This window comes from Cydia pomonella, chromosome 16 (genome assembly GCF_033807575.1).
Source record: "Cydia pomonella isolate Wapato2018A chromosome 16, ilCydPomo1, whole genome shotgun sequence".
Lineage (NCBI taxonomy): Eukaryota > Metazoa > Arthropoda > Insecta > Lepidoptera > Tortricidae > Cydia > Cydia pomonella.
The window spans coordinates 13828017-13849294 of record NC_084718.1 but is presented as its reverse complement, the minus strand read 5'-3'; the positions used below and the strand labels follow the sequence as shown (position 1 = coordinate 13849294).

At 34.7% G+C, this 21278-nt stretch overlaps 2 protein-coding genes and 1 long non-coding RNA gene across 4 annotated transcripts in view; 1 reads left to right on the top strand and 2 right to left on the bottom strand.

Moving 5' to 3' along the window:
• LOC133526357 (neuropeptide CCHamide-2 receptor-like) overlaps positions 1 to 21278 on the bottom strand; it is a 213162-nt gene that overhangs the window by 92432 nt on the left and 99452 nt on the right. The gene's annotated exons all lie outside the window — the stretch shown is intronic.
• LOC133526358 (uncharacterized) overlaps positions 1 to 21278 on the bottom strand; it is a 68265-nt gene that overhangs the window by 33909 nt on the left and 13078 nt on the right. The gene's annotated exons all lie outside the window — the stretch shown is intronic.
• LOC133526377 (uncharacterized) lies at positions 6219 to 7106 on the top strand. Its single transcript, XR_009800721.1, has 2 exons — positions 6219 to 6639; positions 6928 to 7106. It is a non-coding gene; the product is annotated as an uncharacterized LOC133526377 (long non-coding RNA).

The following is a 21278-nucleotide window of genomic DNA, read 5'->3' as shown; positions in this document are numbered from 1 at the left end:
TTTAAAACCAATGGTCGTGGGTTCTAACCCCGGCTCTTAACAATGTGCATCTTGTATCATGTACAGATTGCTTTTCAGTAAAGTAAAATATATTATCATGAGGAAGATGGAGTAGCCCCAATAAGGTATATTTTCCCCTCTGGGTTAGAAGGTCAGATAGTAGTGAGACAGGGAGATATAGTGAAGAATGCGGAAAAACAAGCATTTATTGTGTTGTTAGGCTAGTTCTTTTTTTCAAAATTTGAAAACGAACGCAACAGCATGCTCAAAGCCCCCTGTGAGTCAGAATCTGTTAAATTCAGGCTTAAGACGAAACAGGAGCTGAGCCCGTACACAAATTTGAGATTTTTAGGTAAAAGGTAAAAAATATCGCCGTCGCGCTGACGAGTGTGGCACCCCGTACCTAGCTAGAGACTATCCCTTATGTGTGTACCAACAAACCAAATTTTAGACAAATATGATACGTCTTCTTCTTCTTTGTCGTTGTACTCTTTGCAGAGCGTCGTAGTCAACTGCTGATATCAGGCGCAGATGTTGCTTGCCGTACGATTTCTCGCCATTTTTCGCGGTTGGGGGCCATTCTGGCAAATGCGTTCAGGGGACCCTTCATGGCAGATTTGATTTGGTCAGTCCATCGCATAGGTGGCTTTTTGCGCGGTCTTTTTCCGTTTGCTCTACCCTGCACCACTAGACGCTCTATGGAGTCGTTGTTCCTCCTCGAGACGTGACCGAAAAAACTGAGTATGCGGGTCTTTACGAGAGTCGAAAGGCGCTGCTTGATACGGAGTTCTTTAAGGATGGAGACATTAGTCCGAAACTCGGTCCAGGATATCCCCAGCATTTTCCTCCAGCACCATATTTCTAGGGCGTCTATCGTCTTCTCCTCTGTCTTTCGGATAGTCCAGGTCTCCGCAGCGTATAAGAATATAGGAAAAACGAGGGCCCGTACAAGCCGAACCTTCGTGGTGTTTGTGACGTTTCGGTGATACGTAGCCTATACGTAAAAACTAGCCAAGACAAATCCTTTATAATTTCAGGATTTTCTACACAGCACAGAACATGGCACCTCAAATTCTCAATTCCGTTGTCGGCGAGTCAACAACGACACATATTCTTAATATTGAACTTAATTGGCTCTCATTTCAAATTTATGTTTTAAATTAATTATAGGCATAGACATACCATATCCTATTGTAAGTACAAAGTTTCAGAGCAATCTAGCAAGTCATTTTAAAATGAGAGCGTAACTACATTTGTATGGAGAACCGAATTTGCTGCGGACACACAATGTAGCATAATCGGATTAGGACCAACCTCGAAATCTCTGTAACAGTCATGAAATTTATTATGTATATAAATTAAAGGCCCCTTTTTCATGCCCAAACCATTTAACATTTGGGGACCTCGAGGAATCCGAACCATCTTGGAAAATGTGTACCATCAACACAACAGTCAACATTAAAACTTATTAAATTCTACACAAAAAAGTCCTCGATATCTTTGCAGAACAATACATCTTGTTATAGAGAATACTTGCTGAATCTAAGTTTAACGCTTATACACTTCCAGGGGACATTCTCTTAAAAGGAAACTCGGAGGAATATGAATTCTATTTTTAACTATACATTTGTACGTGGTCTACCCCAATATTAACATTTTACTCTACTGTGACTAAACCAGAAAGAAGGGTTATGGGTGTAAGTACTGATGATTCAGTACACCCAGTAGCTAGGTATTAGGATACTGGACGGATTTTTTTAAATGACATATCGTTAGATTCCTCTTGCCATTCACAACCTACTTTTACTTGTTCTATTAAAGAAAAATCAATACAGCCGCTTTGAGAGGACTCCGAATATTAAATCATATTTTTTCTTCTAGCGCCTAAACTATTGAGCGGAGTACAGTAAAACAGACATCAGTAGATCCACAGTTAGTATACAAGTGCTATGCAATACAAAGTTACTAAAATTAATGGAAGAAAAAGGTTTAAGGCTAAATAATACGTCATTTAAAAAATCCGTCCAGTATCTTAAGCTACAGGATGTCCTGAATCCTCAGTACTTATACCCATAACCCTACTTTCTGGTTAAGTTGCAGCCAAGTAAAATATTGATATTGGGGTAGATTATGTACAAATGTATAGTTAAAAGTGGAATTTTTATTCTTCCAAGTTTCCTATTAAGAGAATATCCCATGAAAGGGTATAAGGGCTAAATCTGGGTTTAGCAAGTATTTTTTAAAGCAAGATCATTTTTTTTTTTTCGCAAAGATGTCTAAAACTATTTTATGTAGAATTTTATAAGCTTGAATGTTGCCTTACACGATTATTGAATAAAGAACGTTATAGCAAACCGCGTAGATGACACCAACGGTCAAACGTCTACCGCGTTCAAATTACCCGCGCGCGCCTCTCGCGGACAACTCCCAGCGCGCTACACGGAGTAGAGCGAAAGCCATCTATCTCACTCTAACGTTAGGAGTAGTAATGTCGTCCCGCTCCCGCGCAACAGCATGGCGGCGGGTTCTGTCTTGTCGGTCGACACACTCTATCGCGCTCTCGATAAACTTGTTAAAATAATTAATGTAAAACTGTAGATTAACTGATTATTGGGCTTAAATCTCTAAATTGTGTGTAAAGTAACCTGTGAGTGTACGGATTGTTGTGTTAGTGGTCAAATAGACTGATTCTAAACCTACACGTCTCTGTTATTTCATCAATCCCTGAGAAACCCTCTCATAACGTAGATTTAGAGTAAAACGCGAATTTCTCCTGGATGGTCCACATTTTCCAAGATGGCTGCGGTTCCTCGAGGTCCCCAAATGTCAAATGGTGTGGGCATGAAAAAGGGGCCTTTAAGGGGCGTATATACATACCAAATTTCATGACTGTTCAGACATTTCGAGTTTGGTCCTAATCCGACTGTGCTAATGCCACTATGTACGTAAACTGTAACTGTACTGCGGACTCAACCTTCACGTTATAATTTTTTAAGTATTAACGTTGACATAGTAACGAAAATAATAAACACGTCAATTGAAGTAAACAATATTATTATATGCAAGAAAATTTTGCAAAATAGGTACATTAATGATTAATTTGTAAAACACCATTAATTATTGAATTAAAATTATGATTTTGTGTTAAAAAATATGAGACCAATTATACAGCCCGATTACACGGGCTACATATTAAAAATGATTATCATGGAAACAGTAAATATACACAGGTGAACAAAGTTATAGTAAAATAGGTGCATAATTTCAGAGCTTGCCTGGCCCACCTGTACCACCTACCATGACCACGGCCGTCTCCTACTATTATTTTTTTCTAATACCTATGGCCTTACTAGCGAATAGTATTCCATGTTCTTGATCCAGAATTTAAACCCTTAACTACATATTTGTGGCACTTGGGGTTGAATTTGAAACTCTAGGGCACTAGCGTGGCTCTATGAGAGCGCCTTATATAGGCTTCTGGTGACCATAGGATCAGCATTGTTAACCAGCGCGGAAATGCACCCAGCCTTCTGGGCACCCTACCGAGCGACCAGAATATAGGGTAAATATTTTATGTATACGTTTTTGACTTAAGTGTTTTTATCATGTTTTATATTTAAACTTACAGATGTCGAACTACCAGCAAAGTTTTTGAAGAGGTGTAGTTTTTATATTTCCTGGTACCAAACTGATACAGGAAATTGGAACATCAGTAAATAATCTACACCGAAGACAATGAAATATAGTCACATAATACTTTAATGTTTTATTTTATTAAAGAAATCGGTAAAAACATGTGTTAACTAAAAAAGATAAATTTTATTTTATTTGTAGTTGAATAACAAAATATGTATTTAATCTCCTTTTAACATAGGAATTCTCTTTGTGTAGGTACATATAAATAATAGGTACTTAGGTCTTGGTAAGTAATATAGACAGTACAGTAGGTCTTATCTTAATAATTTGAGATCTCATACATGCGTTCCGATATATCTGATGGCGACTGTACGGGTCAAAATCAGAGAGGTGAGCATTTTCGGTTTTGAAATATCTGAGAAATCAAGTTTTGTTTTGAAGAAAATTAACTAGTGGAATATGTTGTGTCATTTGTCATGAACCTTTCCTGTGAAGAGGCACGCACACAAATATATATTTTAGAAATTCTACCTGTTAATAAGAAAAATGCCAGGGCCTTAAATCATTTTGGGAACACTTTTAAATTTTTTTTTGATAATAATATATCCAATGCCTTTAATAATCATCGTCAAGAAATTATAATTAACCTGTCCCTCTATCGGTAAATGCTATTATTTTGTATATTTTTATAATAAAAAGACTTATTTTTCAAATTACTCTCTATAGATTATCAATTAGTGTAAATTACGTTTCAAAAATTTAATTTATTGTATACATTTGTGCAGTACGTTATCAATTAATAACATAAATACAAATGTTGAAAGGTCATTTCAGGTTGTATATGCAAGATATAACTATAGCATTACTCATTAGTGATAAATTTGCAGTTTTTGTGATGTTCCCGAAAATGATGGGAGTGTTCCCAAAATGACAATGAAGTTCCCTAAATGACGTTTACGTTCCCTAAATGACTACAACGTCTGGTTTTTGCATATTTTGGACATGAATATAATATATACATTTACAGTATTATACCTTTCTTTGTACTTATAGAATGAGCAACACGAGTATCAAAAGTTAAAGTCAGTTTTGGCCTTCAATTATAGAAGCAACCGCTTTTGTTTATTTCCCTTGATGCAGTCTTTCTTACCAGGGCACATTCTGCTGATATCATCCCGCTCAAAAAACTTATGAATATCTCCACGAATCTGATTAGTGATTAAAAATGTTGGACGCTTCCGATTAGATATTAAAATGTTGTCATTATGTTTATTTTTGCGTATAAATTGTTTGGTCATATTATTTAAACGATGTTTTTTGATACGGTTGCCACTGACACGTTTTTGAAAAGCCTCTCGCGGTTTAGAATTTTTTAGTAATTTATCAATGTCTTTTAGTTGGGTTGTCAAAACTTCGCCAAATAATAGACGCTTACGAATTTCAGGAGTAACAGAACATCCTCTTGTTAATTTATCAACTTTGCGAGTAGGCGTATCAGCATTTTTTTGGGATGCTCTTTCTTCGCGTCTTCTGTTTCTTTACTTTTTTCGCAACTGATCTATAATTCTTTGCATTTTCTGTATTTTATCTTTCTGTTTTTTAACAGTTCTGTAAGCCTGTGCTTTATCTTTTTTAACCTATTTTCTTCCTGATTTCTTCCTTGACACGCGATTATCGTTTTCTATCTCATTTTCAGAATTTGGCGGGCTCTTAGCTAAAATATTTGCAATCATCTTTTTTTTCTGTCTATACTTTTGAGATTTTTTCTCCACAACTTTCTTTGTTTCCTCTTCTGTCTTTCAGTCTTATCACTAACAGTCTTAACTTTATTTTCAGCCTTCTTTCTTTGGTAATATTCCCTATCTTTCAGTCTCTTCATCTCTCTTTGTTCAGGTGTCATTTTATCTAAAAACTTGCGTTTCCTTGCATTAGCCTTTTCACGATGTTTTTTATAAGCTATACTGTCCTGTTTTGATCGTTTTTTTTTGCTTCTTTTTCTCTTCATTTTTATCATTTTCCATGTTACCCGTACTAAATAGTTCCCTAAAACCAATATTTTGCATGGTTACATGTTTTTAAAAGCATTAGAGCGTCATTTTGCCCGAAAATTGTCATTTCAGGAACGCCCGTATCATTTCGGGAACGCTAGAGTCATTTCGAGAACGCCTGTCATATACGAGAACGTTTCCGAAATGACCGTTCCCGAAATGACTATCCGATGAATATTTTCATATCACGCTTGACGCCGCCGTGTTAGATATTGGTTTTAGAGGTTAGGAACAAGTGAGCTGTAATATTTATAATAATTTAGCAAAAAGTATGCAAATTTTTGAATAACTAATCCCCAAACAGCGTTCCCGTAGTGACAGGGAATTAAAGTACGCTTCCCACTTACGAAATTAAAAGGTACTTTCCAACAAAATCAATTATTTTTTTCCGTAAACACGGCACACGTCTTTTCCTTTGACTACTGAACTTCACACTGTTGCTCGCTAACGCCACCTAACGCGTTTTGTTTTAGTTACATCGATCGATGTCCACCGCGTTCACTGAATGATTAAGGGCCAGTTGCACCAAACCACCTGCTAACGTAAGCACAGTTCGCTAAATTTTAACGCTTACGTGGGGGTCTTAACGATTGCTAAATAAAATGCGTTGCACCAACTATAAAATAACAGAATGTCGGCGCTAATCGTGTGGCCATACTATGAACGCGTTCCTACCAAAAAAATTATGGTAGAATTATTTTTTCATATAGCAACCCAGTCATAAATGTCAAAGTTGTCAAATTTTTCAACAACGAGAAAACTTGTAGGCGCGAACTAGTTTCTTTTCAGGTTTTAAATCTAAAAATTACACAATTTATGCCATGCCAATCTTGAATATATTTATGATTATATTAATGGCACATTAAATTAAAGTGAAACTGCTGACTACGATTGTTCAGTGTCCAAGTGCTTTCCAAGCTGCAATACCGAATTAAACAAGGAGCTGCATTGCCCGGTAAGTTATCTTATTCGTTTAATACGTATCCCTAACTACTTTCAGAGCCCTAAGCACAAGGAATTACCTACGCTACCTACAAATATAGACAGTTGGGGCAACATTTCCAATTACATATATTGTTGACACAATAATACATAACTGTTAGTTCTGTTAGTAGCAGATATTCAAGTTACTTTTGTACTTTAATTTAAACCTGCTTGATCTAAGCATTTTCTTTTTGCCAATGGTTGAAACGGATCACAATATATTTTTATGCACAATAATTTCATGTTACTTTCTTTTCAGGTTTGATATACACCATTTGATATGGAATACAAGATGAAAGTTACACACAAGTGAATCGATTCAAGAAATCAAAGAATCATACACTAGATTAACTGGAAAAACTTGTTGCGAAAAATAAAGTATTATAAATGATATCTGAATTTAATTTTTGATAATAAAATACATTTTTAGTTACCTTATCTTACTTTATTTTCTATCTTACACTAAATCCTTTTTAGGTAGTGACTAATGGAGGTAAAAGGTTATCCGGAGAGAAATCAACAACTCATTGACATATAATATATTATTTCACAATTATATTTAAGTGCCTACTTATTATATTTTCTGTCATACTGGTGACTTCACTTGTTTATTCCAACTATTATTTATTTTTTCTTTATTGGGGTGATCATGATATAAATCATATTTTATGAAACATGGATGGGCTGTTGAAAAACTGGTATGGGGAAAACAAATAAAATCAATCTGAGGGCCTTTTATTATGACTGATTTTAGAGCTATTTAGGTATGTTAGGTTTTAAATGATGATGAATAGGGATTGGTGGGTTAATATGTAGGTAGGGTATTGTCAGTAGTCAGTCGTGTGTATAATAAATGTGTAGTCAGGTTTAAAAATAATGGGTTTACACATTCTCTAAAGTATGTTGTAATGCTCTTTTGCAAATTAAGACCTATGGATTATATTTTTACTAATTAACTGTTATGTTATTTCCAACACATGGCTAGGGTTACATACAATTGTTACATTGTAATTTATTTATATGCGACTTCACTGTATGACTGGTTGAATACAAGTAAAATTCAGGTGACAGAAGGGAGGCCATATTATATTTTATCTAACCCAGGTATTGGCTGTTATATTTATAAATGTTATCCAGTATGAAAGGAAACAATTAAGATGGTCAGCTCTTTATCATTTGTCACCATGCCTGTCATGTTCTAACAAGTATGTATGTGCAAAAGTGACAGGCATAGTGACAAGTGGATAAAAATGGAACCATGCTGCCACTGCAGGTTATACCTATTAAACTACTCGGTTGTTCTCATGTATATTCGATATTTCCAGAAGAATTACTTTATTAGGCTCGGAGGCCACTATTGTCTAGACACAGTAAGAGATCCTTTGGCGTAGTATCAAGGTAAGTATGTCAGGGCATGCCGAGGCATCCCTCACACAAACAAATGCTAAGAACATCTGGCATTTCTAAGACACTGTGGTAAACCTGAAAATTCCAGAGGGATACCTTGACATTCACAAGCAGAGCTCAATGTGTAGGGATGTCTCGGCAACATGCTGAAGGACGCCCTGCCATGCCATGTCGCTAACGGGTGCGGGACCCTATAATAGGTATAATGTAATAATTGAAGATAAGAGATACCCAGGTAGCCCACACTCAAAATAAATGTAGATTTTTGGAGCTGTTAATTGTTAAATCCAATTGTAACTTTGTATTCTAATAAATATTAATTTAAATATAAATATCACCATAAATAAAACTGTTTTCGTTAATTACTTGCAAAGTTGTTGTTTCTAGGGTTAATGAATAAGATATGTTGTAAAAGCAAATAAAACACAAGCAAGTATGTATGAATTGAAGTATTATAATCAGTTTTACATTAGGTAGGTACACATTTTGCCCACTTATATATAAGCTATTATGCCGACTGGTCTGGAATTGTCCAATACATTTTCTTCGCACTAAAATACTTGATTTCATATGTAGCATCTTGTTTTATGTGATTTTATAGTTATAAATATAGTTCACTTCTCTTCTGGGTTACGATTTTCAGAGGCCGACTTTGTATATGTTTATAGTTGTCATCTCGCTGTTTTCGAATATCATAGTCCACTAATATTTCCAAGGGATATAACATTCTTATCTTGATTCCAATAAACAGAGAGCGTTTTAAATTGATTTTAATGACCAGTCTGTCGATAAATAGTGTTCATTACATGCCGTCGAGTTTCACTTTATGGGACGTATTTGTTAACCTGTGATAGCATCAATCTGGTCTTATCCTCAACTTAAACTCATTCTGCACTCGATTTCAATTTAAAACACACCTTTTTTTTGAATATCCGGAACAAATTAATGTATTTTATGAAACACAAGTAGTCTCGCAACTAAAATGACATTTAAAACCATTATGTCAACTATCACACGTTTTTGCGTTTAGATATTTCCACCTTTTTATTGTTATAAATATATTTTTAATAATTTACATTACTTTTTACTCAAATTATTTAATAATCAAACATAAATTCGTGAAATACGGACGATTTCCAAAAAGCGCCGCCATATTTATCGAACGACTTTGCTGTTAACCAGTGCTCTGCCACCGGTTAAGGGCAGCGTAACTTTTTAACGGACATATAGCGTGGTGCAACCCAAATATGCAGTTAACATTCGCTAGCGCCATATTTACACATGATCAGTACATCAAATGGGCATGGTGCAACTGGCCCTTAATAAACGTCAGACAGCATTTGAATAGGCAAAATATGAAGAAATTAAACTGTTGTAAATTTAATTTATACGTATATTCGTAATTTAATGATTTTCAAAGGTAATATGAAAAAAAATCTATTTTGAGTCTTAATTTTAAACATTTTTGACTTGTGTCAACTATAAAACATGGTATAAGGACGCGTTCCCGAAATGACTATTTGGACCTTTTTTGTTTAAAATCGAATAAAATATTATCGTAGAAAAATAAATATGATAAGTGCCTTGTAATTATGCGCAGAACCTTCATTTCGAAACAAGTATTTTAGTAATATCACGTTATTTTATTAAGAAAATCTTTGTCAGAAGCATGATTCTCACCTCTCTGATTTTGACCCGTACATACAATGGGGTCGCGTATACAAGTACAAAGAGCATTAAAATAGTTGTTGATAGACCAAGTGAGCGAGCTACTATGGTACCTATCTTTATATCAATTTTATGCATTATGTAATAGCGCAATACAGTTTTTTTTTGACAAATTTAATGTAGTATTATTTTTATAGTAATAAAGGTTATTCATGAACCATCTCGTAATTTAAAAAAAACGGACTTTATCTCTAAATCATATGCCTTATATTTACAGATGTGTTAGGTTACAACTTAGTTCGTGAATGTGGTTTAGAAGCAACTTGAGACTGGGTGCGGAGTAAATTGCATCAATTTTTTTTACAATTTTGAGCGTTTATAGGAGAATATGTGGAGCGAGCATTATTCGACGTGTAGGTGTGGGTTCAACAAAAAGATCGCATGTCAATAGTTCTTTATTGTCGTTAAAATTCAATTAATAATCGCCTTTATCGACCATCAACTGTGTGGTCACTTTTTAATTGATTGACGTTGTCAGGTACAGTTTCACTACTCGCCGCCGCATTGTTCATAGCGCATTACTTATCCTATCGAATACAAGATGTCGCTGATTCCTGTAAACTTATGTTTAAAAAAAAAAGATGCTTTAGTCTATGCCATATATTGTACGAAAGGAAGGGTATTCCCTGTCGTACGTCAAAAAATCCAAGATGGTGCCCAAGCCCATGGACAATAAAGTCTAGCAATAAAATCAACACTTGTCAAAATTTGACATTAGCAATCCACAGTCAGGTGACAATCAAATCAAACCGAACCACTTCGAGTTCAGAGCCATTTCAAACTATATAGTAGTAATAAACAAAGTTGATTTTTGTTTGATTATTTTTTCTATGAATGAGTTTTGATTGTTCCAAATGATAATATCCACAGTTGATAGAATCAACACTTGATACAATCAACATGCGATAGAATCAAGTGTTGATTTGATGTGGACGCGAAATTTGACAGTTGTGCATCTCGAATAAGGCCCCAGTTGTTTTGGCCATACTTTGGAACATATTATATTAATATATATAATCATATCTACATATATCGTTTGAAACATTCTAACCCTTCTTTCTGGTTTTGCCATAGGCAGGGAATATACGACGACCGACCGTCTGGCCTAGTGAACCTATGGTCCTGGGTTTGAATCCCGGTAAGGGCATTTATTTGTGTGACAAGCACAGATATTTGTTCCTGAGTCATGGATGTTTTCTAGGTATGTATTTAAGTATTTTTATATTTTATATAATATATCGTTGTCTGAGTACCCACAACACAAGCCTTCTTGGCTTACCGTGAGACTTAGTCAATTTGTGTAAGCATGTCCCTATAATATTTATTTATGTATTTATATAGTAAATTGTGTATTAAGAATTTAATAAATAATTCGTAAATAAGAATTTACGAACAAGTGTTTATTTCAAGCCCAAAACCACAAGAGAGGGCTTAATTAACACGAGTTCTTGATTCTCGTACTGACTGTGGCACACACAATGTTTTTCATCACATTAGTGAGGAAATAGTTATTTACGATACAAGTGCGGAAAGTAGGAAATTTATAAAATAATTACTAGTAAAGGCTAGCTTCAATGACCCGTAGAAATAAAGCTCAGGTACTGAATCCGACACAAAAGCAGCCGATTCATCGGCGCCTAGTGTTTAGATGTAATTTTGTAAAATGTATATGTATGTTAGTCTGTAAGGTATTTGTATTATGGGCCTTGTTGCCTGAATCAAATTTTTAAATTAAATTCAATAATACTTCTTCTCAATTATAAGTACTGACTATATTTGGTGGTTGGTATAAAACTTTAATCGCCTTAAATATATAGGCGTCCGCTACCTATGTTAAATGAAGGTAGGTATAGGTAAAAAACTTAAGTACTTAAGTCACCTGTTGTATGTAGTTGTGACGTGTTCGAATAGACATTTGATTTGTTTGTGTGTGTCTTTTAAACATGTATTGTCTATTCGAACACGTCACAACTACATACAACAGGTGACTCACTTAAGTTTTTTACCTATACGTATATAGATTGCAGTAGCTATAAATTTATGTAAAAGAAAAAACAATTTTGTGGTTGTTATTGTAGTATATGTAGTCTACTGTGGTCTCTTCTTTAAGTATATGTCTAAATAACATAATAACGACAAGTAAAGTTATATTGTGTGATACTTACTTTAAATACATTTTTACAGTCGAGTTCAAATATTTTTGACCTTATTGCAATGGATTATGGTGAAGAAATGTATACATATTTATGAACTAGACTGTACAATTGTTAACTATTTTCTCGGTTATCGGGAGATCTAGTTTTAATCGTACGTTTTAATACTTTTTATTGCCAATGAATCAGGGTAATATACGGCTTGGCAATCTTGGCATATAAACCACAGTAAAAATAAACAAACGCATTCGATCTTACGTAAATGCGCTTAAAATTAACCGGTAGCGATTACGATCGTTTGCGATATAACCTCCTCAACATTCTTGTAAACAAATTAAACAAGGTTCGTTCAAATCAAACACTATGTGCAGCCTATTAAGGTGCGAATTCAATTGTCAGCAGTATATTTTTAAAAATAAAATCAAGACAAACATCAAGAACGTAGGTAGGTAGGTACCTTCATATTTTTGAATACTATTTAAAACTTTTTTCGGTATCATATGAAATGAAGATATAAAACGTATTTATTTATTTAAACATTATTGCACAAAAGAATAACCATAATGTACAAAAGGTGCACATTCACCATCAGTCAATTGTAACGTATTTTAGGTATATTTATAACATCTTTCGGGTAAAAGAAAGAGTAACCGAGCCATCCATCACCCGAGACCGAATCGTACTAGTAGCGTTTTTAGCTTTCGCGACTTACTGCGCAATAACGGTCACTGTATGTCTCGAGTATACACTCCTTGAAAGGCTTGGCGCCTTAGACCATACTTAAGGAGTTGATTCGTTATGCGCTGAATATTGAGGGTGTGTATTAAATCACCTGAAATAATTTACGGGGTGAATCGATACAAACCCGACAGGGTTTCACGGCACTTTTCTGTTTAGTTCAATGTAAGATATTTTATAGAATAAATTAATTAAAATATATATATATGTATATAGGTCATACGGAACAACTTTTACTATGGGACCAATCACGAAATCGCGAAAAAAAAAATGTCTGTCTCATACAGTTTGGCTGTCTGACTTTGACATTTTGTATGGGAGAGTATTTTTTTTTTATACATATTAAAATTCATAGTAAAAGTTGCTCAGTATGACCTATATATTCACTCCGTAAATTATTCCAGGTGACTAAATAAACACCCGTAGAAAACCGACAGTCAGTTGCTCGTGGAGGTGAATACAGACTAGTGAGTTAGTAACTTACTTATTCCAATTTGTATATTGACGCAATGTCTATCGAACTGATAAATATAGGACTACTCTAATATACTGTGAATTAGGATACTTTGTTGAATTAACAAATCGAAAATGAATGAATGACAGAAAAACAAAAAGGAAAGTGATCAGAAAGAGAATATGCTTAAGAGCCCATCCACGTGCTCACTAGCGCCACTGGTAAATAATTGTGATTATTTAAATTTAACGATAGATATTTAAAAAAGGGAGCCGCTATGTACTGTATTTTGTATGTAAGTACCTTTTGAATACATCAAATTAACTTATGTTGCTGGATTCGTCTATCTATGAACTCAAAACAAAAACGGCCGTTTTAACTTTGGACGCCTAGATTGACGAATCCAGCAACGGCCCTGGAGACCTTGTTATTTGGTATTTGCCTAGGGCTGGAATCAAACCATCGTTCTCCTTTTACGTGACAGATGCCTGAACCGCTCGGTCACTCGGGCTCGGTGGCATGGGTCGAAATTTCCAAGTATATAACAATTTCCGAAGGCTTGTGGCACCCCTGGTCATCCCTAAGGTAAGAACAGTATGGTTCGTCCTTCTAATTTAATCAACTCAGGTGATTCCGGGCTAGCGAAGACGCGATAATTAATATTTCGTTTATATTTTAAATAGTAGTGTGTCTACTTGTAAAAACACAAAGAGTTAAATATTTTCATACAAAGTAATTTAATTTGTCCTTCGAGTGCTTACGTAATGGCATATAATATTATCAAATTTTGGGTTAATCATCTTTTGTTCAAATAACACGAAAGATAAACAATTTTAACACGCAATTTGTGCTATACACCAACCTATCCTGGATATCTCGAAGTTCTTATCCCAAATACTCATAAGGCCTTGTTTCGTTTGAATATAAAGTCACTTCACTTGATGAGTCTCTAGTAATTAATTAACACGACCACAAAAGCCTAAGAAAACACGCCATTGTTAAAATTTGGATTCATGATGGGCCGTTACGTCGACAGAATGATTAACTTACCGCCGTGCCAAACCCAACAAGGGTCATATAATTGTAAATATAGATCACGTGTGAATAATGTAGGAACCTACACACAGGCCCATTCAGAAGACTTGAGTTAGGATCAACCCTGCAGAATCAGTTACATTTAAGCTACTATTTCTTGACCAGTTTCGGTGAGATTAATGTTAATTTTTTTGCGAGATGCATGGTCACCCTCAGTGCTGATCGAATGTTAATTGCGAATAACCATTATTAATTAATGAAATATGTTATGGGGCGCAGGTTTTTCTTCTGAATGTTTTTATACACGACACTTGTTTTATTAATAATAATCTTATTTAATTGTACAAAGCGCATTTGCGTTAATCAAGTCATGGTGGAAGAGTAAGAAAAATAGTACAGATAAAAAATATCATTATGACATCTGTCATCGAGGGATGTTTGAGTTGCCTTTTTAACATTAATTGAACCATAAACCGTAAGGGACGGTTAAAGTTTACGGTTCAATTTATAATGGTTAATGGCCAATAATGGTCAATTGCATTAACGTTTCGGTCAACACTGATCACTCTACAACTAGAATACTTCCGTCAAATACCGATACTCTTTGCTTTATCCATGACACGTATCAAATTGAATGTCATCAGTTCATCACAGTCACAGTATGGAAGGTGGAGGTAAAGAATGGAATCTCCATATACCAAAAAGTGTCATCAAAAAACCTTAAATTACTGCGAATAAAATCAAAAAACTTAGGTAAATACGATGGTGAACGATCCATTAACATTTGCTAAGTATGTAGGATTAGTCCTGCTCACGTCTCATTAATTACCCTGTACTCATCAATTAGCTCTTTTCACATATCACGATAATCTCGTTCGTCGTTAATCTATAATCGTTATTATATACGGATTGTCTCGAATTGGTAGCACGAATCGTAAAGGTGTCCCATTTGTGCCTAAAAACCTTCTTAGGTCGCGTAATACAAATCTGCTTGCTGCCCCGAGAACGCGTACAGTCTCGCACAGGAACTCTCCCACCGTTCGAGCGCTTAACGCCTTAAACGCATTTCTGACATGGGCACCAGAAAGTGATATGTTTGCAAGTCAGTGGACGGATGTGTGTCGTATATGCTTGGTAGTTGAATATTATTTAATATCTTTTGAATTGTACAGTGTGCAGTGGTTTAGTTTATAACTGGGTTATACTGTAATGTTCTTTTTACTTTTATAATAATAATAATATCACTCATCATGTGACTGCCTCACGAACTGACAGATCCTTAAGCAGAAACCGGAAACGTTTAATACTTTCAGTGCAAAGTGTCTTCTTGGCAGTGAATGTGTTAAACGGAGAGAATTCTCTAAGAAAATGAATTAAGGAATAAATAATTCTGGTCTTTATTTATACTACGTCGGTGACAAACAAGCATACGGCCCGCCTGATGGTAAGCTGTCTCCGTAGCTTATGAACGCCGGCAACTCCAGAGGAGTTACATGCGCGTTGGCGACCCTAACCCTCGTTGAGCTCTGGCAACCTTACCGGCAGGAACACAACACTATTTATAATCCATTAGGCCGCATTCGCGTGGATAACAAAAGGCTAATATTTAAGATAAAAATGCGTCAATTCGTAAAGAGAATCTATCCAATGAGACCTGTTTACATTGCTCTTAAATGTATTTACGTAAGTCGGGCACGGGTTAGGCTTAGTACGCACGGGCGTGAGTTTCCCCTAAAGGGTGGGAGGAATGATATTGCTGGCGTGGGCAGAATAAATGCCTTCTTATACTGAGATGACATTAAGTGATGGTATTTAACCAATAAATCGTATTATGGATACGTTTTATCAGATGTCAATGATCTCATTGAAATAAGGTTTATTTTAGTTTAGTTAGTTAGTTAGTTATTAAAAATAAACGAATTCAAATTGGAAACGTGGTTATTTACATTATAATGGCTAATTTTCAAACAATTAACTATTGAGTTTATGAGTTCTCGATATTTCTAAGGCAACTCAAAATTTAAAAGACAAATAATACCTTTGTTATTCATTATAGTTATAATCTCTCTTTTATTCGTTAAGAATTCATTAAAATAAATCAAAATAATATTTTTTTACATTGAAAATAAAATTTGTATCCGATGTAAGTACATAAGTCACAGATAAATAAGTAAAGCTTATTTATTTATCTATGCTTAAGTCAACATTAGTATTTAATTCGGTACCTATATAAGGATGTGCTTACTCGTAACTAAGTAGGTACTTGTCAATCATTTCGTCAACATTGAAAAGTATGTCTCTCAGAAAAATAAGTAGACTAAGAAATGCATATGAATAACTCGGATTATACACATTTGAGAATATTTCAACAGTTTTAAGGGTTCCAGCCAAATCAGCATTGATGTTTAATTTTGTAGGAGCGAATACGTTCCCTCTTTTTTAGACCAACGTTTCCGATACTTTGTTTCCGATTCGATTGCAAATCTATAAATTCAATCTTATTTGACCGGATTATGCTTTACCCAATTAAATTATTTAGAAAAGTGTTTGTGACAGTGTTTATAAACAAAAAAAAAAATAGTCATTGGTCATCTAAGTGCAATATAAATTAAATACATTTCCTTCGCCTGATTTGATGTTACTTACCAAAGAAAGGTGGAGGAAAGAAGAGGAGAAAGAGATTTATATAACCTATTTAACCTCGTCCTGACCAATGTGATTTTTGAAGGACATATTCCATTTTGAGCAAATTATATTAAATTATTGAATATAAAAGGGCTGGATAGGTTGAGGTTACAATGAAATTTTTATTTTATTTAAACTCAACACGTGAAAAAAAACCAACTCTATTCCAAATGATTTGTTTAAATTTCAATGGCTTATACTGAGTATGGTGGGCAGGACGAGGTTTTACCGTTTTATACGGCAGCAATCTCAATTATAAACTTGCTAAAAAAACTTTCAGTCAAGCAAATGTTAACATTAACCAGTTTTCATTGCAGGTATCCGAAGTTAAGAGCAATTTACTTACGTTTTCAAGTTCCGCTACTGAAAAGTTGCAGGAGTTTGATTGCCCGAGATTAATTAAAAAGGTTACTGTACTGTTTCAATTAGTAATCACATCCACTATGAAGTTAGGTAAGACAAGCTAATTATAACTTAGGTAAAAGTTGTTTGGTTAAGGCTATGTTATCTCCAGGTTAGAATAATTATTAATTTCGTTCTTAATTAAGGTAGATACTGTTAATTATCAGAAGTTGAAACGTAAGGACGCATTCGGAATCGTAAAATGATACACACAGCGACAAGTAATTACATCTCCCAATGTTATTAATCGCATTTTATTGTTTTCATCACACTTGCTCGAAAAAGATCTTATTTTATGCAGGTGTACTGAAAGTCAAATACCTGTATTGTTCCAGCGGGAGTTAAGGATTGTGAAAAAAGCTATAACTCTTTTTTAAACTGTGTCACTCACCAAGTAGGTGTAAATGAGTTTCACTTTTAAAATACTGACGTTTATAATTAATTTTTATTGTTTATGTAAAAAAAAAAATGATTAATTTAATAGCCGTTTAATATATTTTTACATAACTTTCAATCGCGGCTGAATGCTGGATTGATTTGTGCCTTCGATGCTTAACCTATTAAAGAATGACAATATGGCGGACGAATGGTTGAAATGTCAACACTTAAGTATTATTTTGCTTAAAATTAAGTTTTTTCTTCGCAAGTGTGATGAAAAACATTGTGTGTAAGTCCGGGGGCTAAAATATTGCAAACTCGAGTCTGTGCTGCGGCTGTAGTGCATCTCAAGACCACGTTTGCAAAATTAACTCCCCCCCCCTCGCACAATGTACTATAAAATGTCAAGAGTTCAACCGTTTTTGAACTGCGCGCTCCTACAAATATGGACTCTTATACTCACATCTTAAATAGGCAGACTTATTGGTGCACACAAGCACACACATAATGAAAGCTGGTATATTTTCTGTTTGTGTGCGTGGCGTCTATAAGTTAGATGTGCTCTAGAAAGAAGCTCGCAGTTAAAATATGATTTACCTCTTACCCCATTAGAAAACCTTTTTCACTTTGCTAGTCAATTTTATTTAGAACTCTTGGAGCAGTATTCGAATCGACACCGATTTTTTTTTGACAATTCGTGACCTAACTTAAATTAGGCCACTTTTACGAACTGTGGCGATGTTAAAAGGTGATCTGTCAAGGTTTTATATTCGAAATGCATAACGTCATGGGAAGTTGAAGTGGATGTAATCATGGCTAAGTCTTCATTTTACAATTTGCGAAGTCACGACCTGCCATTAATAATAATGAACGGGCGCAGTTCATTTGCGAAAATTTAATGACAAGTCATCCACTTGGGGTATTGCACTCAAAGTTACAGCCGCCTCCTTCTGTATTAATTACGGGTTATTAACTTATTACAATAGGAGGCTGATTCTATTTAAGGTAGTATCAAGATAAGATTAAAACCTTTTCAAATTGTTAAAACTGAATCGATCTCTGGATCAACAGATATCGATTCACCCACCCTTTCCGTTTTAAAAATAAAAATCTTTGTGGCTGAGATTACGCCACATCTACTCTCTCTTTCCGTCTCTCTCTCTCTCTCTCTCTATCTATCTATCTTTCACTCTCCTAGCCGATTTCGACTACAGCGACTGCATTATATTTCTTAGGTACTGGTCCGCCCGCTCGTACGCCGATTTCTCATATAACGTAAAACTTTCACCTTTGAATGAATATTCTGGAATAGCTTAGCTCAATTTTACTTTTGAATTGCAGATAAGTCCGTTTTCTTGTTTTTAAATGATTAACTTGTACACCGGTTAAGCACATAAATATTTCATGTTATGCTGTACAAATGGACTTTAACAGGTTTTTGTGTGGAAACTATTATTAAACTATTTTTATTGCTAAATGAAACAAAAAAAAATGGTTTCAACAATTATTATTATTATGTAATTATAGGCGAGCAGCTATTTAGCTGATGAGCCTATATCACACAGTGTGCTGTATTATACAGTAATTATGCATGCAAAATGCATTTATGTTTTTTTTTATGTTAGCCACTGATGGTTTGCCAACGCGCTATGGAGCGCAGCATTCTAGGACTTAAACTAACTGATCGCATAAGAACCACCACGCCTGCGCTTTAAACCCGCATCATTGCTGACGTAGGCGAGGAAACCGCTAGGCTAAAATGGGACGTCTACCGCATGCATCTGGAGAGGTGGGCTAGCATAGCCACCAAGTGGAGGCTGGTAGAGGGACGTGAACGGGGCAGGCCCAGGTGGAGATGACGGGATGACCTGGACAGCTTCCTGAACAACTGGCTGGAGGAAACACCAAATCAAGAGTCGTGGAAATCAAGGGGAGAGGCCTTTGCCCAGCAGTGGGACACTCAATCAGGCTAATAAAAAAAAGGATTGCCACTCACATCAAATAGATATTGCTCGTAATATAGAGTTAACAGTCAAAAGAAAAACGCTGTCATGTGTCTGAAAGGTCTACATTAACGACATATGCAAACTGTGCAAAGGGTCGACAAATAAAAGGTTTTACGACTCGTCGGACGTTAGCGACAGAAACAAGGGATCATCCATATTGATGAATTGATATTGGATATAAAAATAATAATTTTAGTAACTTATTTCACTAGTAAACATTTTTTCGTAAAATCTCTCTCATTTATTTATCACTCTAAATCTTATTATCTTATTAGCTTTTATCGATCTAAATTGTATTTTTTATTTATTTAATGAATATTAATTATAAGATGTATTTTTTTTAATAGATGTGTCCCGCCGAGTTTCTTGCTAGTCCATATTGGGATACCCTGCTTCAATTGAGGGAGGATTTAAATCTTCTCGGGTGAAAGGTGTAGGATTAGAGCCGGTGTAGCTTTATTTGACGTTCATAAGCGCATTGTAATATGCCTACTTGAACAATAAATTATCTTATCTTATCTTATCACTTGTATTTTTATAATTTGCTCTATGATATTTTAATGTAATGATTATATCCACGAACTAGTGTTGATACTGCTTATAATTTCAAGGTGTAATGAATTAAATTAATGTAAAATAGTTAAAAAATACTTAAAACATTACTTAATAGAAAAAAATGAAAACTGAGGAAAAAAATTAAAAGACATGTAGTCTACGGTTACCGCTTACCATCAGGCGGGCCGTATGCTTGTTTGCCACCGACGTAGTATAAAAATATCTAAACAGATGTCGGAAAAGAATATTTAATGTCTTAGTCGTTACTTTTTTATTTATATGGGTACAAAATGACAAAACAAATAATTCCACGTACTGAACCACCATTTAACCGCATTTACAGTAAGTTATTTATACTTATGCAAGGATAAAATAACAATTTTATTGGTTTTAGAATTTAAACTGCCGTGAGTCATAGTCTTGCTAAAGTTGTTCGGAACTGTCAACCTTTTGTTCTAACTGACAGGCTGATACCGTCCGGCGGACTGTAATCAGTGGGCCCTTTAGATTAAACTAATTATACGGTTTTACTGAGGTATTTTTATGTATTTTTTATCGATAAGTATGTTTACCTAGTGATAAATCGTTTAGGAGTTTTAGTGTTACACAAGTCAATTTAGAGATGAATTGAATTGTTCTTCTAAGGTAGGTACTTTGCCTGGATAATTCCAACCTTTAGGTAAAATAAATTATCGAGAAACGGCAATCCACAATATTAAAATGATATTTGAAAGTTAAATACCTATTAATTTTATTAAATAAAAAAAGTAAATTTGGATGGATCTCAGGAAACTGAAAAGTAAAATACAGGCTTGTAGATAAGCCATTCTTATCTTGTCTGTTAGATACTTTTCTAAGAGCAATTCTGGTTTTTATATGATCTGTTCGGTAGATAGAAGGAAAGATTACGGCTGTGACTGTGACAATAGAAATTGCTACAGAAAGAAATATTTCCGGAAAAACATCCGACAAATCGGAGTAATATTTACTTCATATTATTCGTGTGGTAAGATAGTTGTGTACCCACCAAAAAGAGATGTTAACGTAACACAAAAAGCGGCATTTGAAG